This window comes from Nanorana parkeri, unplaced genomic scaffold (genome assembly GCF_000935625.1).
Source record: "Nanorana parkeri isolate BGI_ZX_2015 unplaced genomic scaffold, ASM93562v1 scaffold988, whole genome shotgun sequence".
Classification (NCBI taxonomy): Eukaryota; Metazoa; Chordata; class Amphibia; order Anura; family Dicroglossidae; genus Nanorana; species Nanorana parkeri.
The window spans coordinates 475,482-478,083 of NW_017307256.1; the positions used below are offsets into that span (position 1 = coordinate 475,482).

Genomic DNA, 2,602 nt, shown 5'->3' on the forward strand with positions numbered 1-2,602 from the left:
CCCAGTTACATCCAAGAAGCTCCCGGCCGGCCGTGTATACAAAACCGCCGGCCGGGAGGTAGTTAAAGTATGTTTTCATTTTTGCAGTCATATTTGAGCAAACCCCACTATATGTTTTCTATGTGCTCCCATTCACACAGCATACCTAAAAATAATGTAAAAAAATATATTTCTTACCTTTTTAATTGTGTTTGGTTAAGGCCTTTATGCAGATTATAGGCTACTCTGAGCAGTTTGAAAGTAGAGGGTCAAACTGAGCATAATAACATACAGTGCTTCTAAGTCTTTAACCCGGGCAGTTTGGACGGGCAGTGTTCAAATCTAGTTTACAATTTAAAGGAGAACTATGAGGTGAGTGCTTTTCACTCACCTCATAGTTCTAGCCGACCTGTGACAATGAGACTGTCACAGGTCAGCTCAGTAGATCGGGAGGTGAGCGAACACATACCGGCGTTCGCTCACCTCTCAATCCTGTCACGGATCCTGTACCCTAAGGAGAACTATGGGGAAAAGCCTTAACCCCATAGTTCTCCTTTAAACTGAGATCTGCCAGTACACTACAGACAGGGTAAATTAGAGTGAACAAAACTTTGCACAACCCCCTCAATGTTTAACCCCTTCATGACTGAGGCCCTTTTTTCATTTTTTGCACCCATGTTATATTCCACATTTTAGGCCTGAAAATGACGTAAAACCCCCCAACATTATATATTTTCTGAATGCCAAGACCCTATAGAATAAAATGGTGGTAGTTGAAAATTTTTATGTTGCGCAATATTAGCGCAACTCCTTATTAAACCCCAAAATTTAGTGACAAATTTAATTAAATGCCCCAAAACACAACAAATTACCCATTTTTTAAATGAAATATAAAAGATGAGGTTACAACGAGTAAAACGATACCCAACATGCCCAGTTTACAGATTGCGTGCGACCGTGAAACGGCGAAAAACTGCAGTACCCCAAAAAGTCAATAAAAGACGCTTTAAAAGCCCCCACAGGTCAAGGGGATGACTAGGTAGGATTTTTCAGCAAAAAAAAAGCACTTAAAAATGTAAGCTGCATTTTTATGAATTTATCTGTATGGGAACATATAACAAATATAAGTGTTATCCAAGTTTGGCTGCAAAAGCTGAAATACAGTAAGTATGGAATTGTATACGTGTTGCTTGTATTTTTATATTTCTGCTCTTCTCTTGGCCATTACAGTAGTTGAACTTTGCTGTCTACTATTTTTTGTGATGCTTGGTTATTAGTTTGAGACTTTTTGTAGCACTAAGTAATAGTTTATAAAAGAGGAAAATTAAAATTTCCTAAAGCATCAAGAACACCAAATATTTTTTTAGACTGGAAGGGAAATGGAGTGCTGCGGTCCCTGTGTCCTGGTAAAGTACACAGTAGACACGACCAAAAGTAGTGCTCCATTCTGGTATAGTAAAATTCATATGTTTTTTTGCTTACATAAAGAATTTGCCCACAAAATCACACTTCTCTGCTCTGAAATCTGACTTGAGATGTTCTGTAGAAAGATACAACTTCCATGGGGGGACTGCACAGTAATTTCCAGGCAAGGGTTGTATGTGGTCTGATCAGTTATCTGATAGTTTTGTATGCTCTAAAAATGAAAGTCTAATATTTGTTTCCTTTTAGTCTGTGAAATATACAATATCCAGAAGTTCAAAAAAAAAAAACCTCTTGATCCTGCCAAAAATCTTTTGAGCGGATAACCTCCTGTGCGCTCGTACCTCTACTGTACTACTGTACATTTTATCATTATTCTCCGCAATGTCTCTGGGCTGCCGAATTCCTCCTATGTCAGAAGTAGGCAATCCAGCTGTGATAAAATGATAGACCCCATCATCCCTCTGCCTCTGGAAAATGTCTCATGGGACTTGGTAGTTCCACAACAGCTCAAGTGCCGTAGTTGCCTACTTCTGTTATTGCGTATAGGAGAAGGTGTTCTGTAGTTCTCTTAGGTTGAAAACACTGCTTCTCCATTGATATAGTACAGTGAGTGAAGCTTGTCACCATATGACAGGAATTGTATTACTTGCAGGATAACCAGGTGAAAATAAAGGGGAAGAAAGTCTACAAAATGAGAAATGTAATCACTACATCTAAGCACTGCAATATAAAACATGTTTTATTCTTGGGCCTAAATACACTTAGAGGGAGGTGTTGGCAGAATCTAAGCACCGAAAAAAAGTAATGGCTTTTCATTACCAAATGTCTGCTAATCTGTTTTTGTATAAGCGTATTCTCGATATTCTTTAGAATATGCACACTCACACACCAGCTTTTATTTTATAATGTTGCGCTGCTGGAACTGTAAAATCTTTAAATCCCCCTCTGCCTTTTTAATTTGCATCTTTGGCAGTAATTGCCGACCATTTTCTTTATATCTCTACCTTATGAAAAACTGCTTGTCCAAAAGGATAGTGGGGGTGCCAATTATCATATATGCTGTGCTGTATGAGAGAAGTAAACCTAGGGATCACCTGTGCCAATCTGAGAACAGTTTTTTGTTTCTTGTTTATGACATACTGCTATTTCTTAAACAATGAACCTCATTTAAAAACAAATTGTTTGCAAAAGCTGTGTT

The 2,602-nt window shown here is 38.2% G+C and overlaps 1 protein-coding gene across 1 annotated transcript in view; it reads left to right on the forward strand.

Annotated features, from left to right (window-relative positions):
- BRD3 (bromodomain containing 3) overlaps positions 1 to 2,602 on the forward strand; it is a 43,740-nt gene that overhangs the window by 21,980 nt on the left and 19,158 nt on the right. The gene's annotated exons all lie outside the window — the stretch shown is intronic.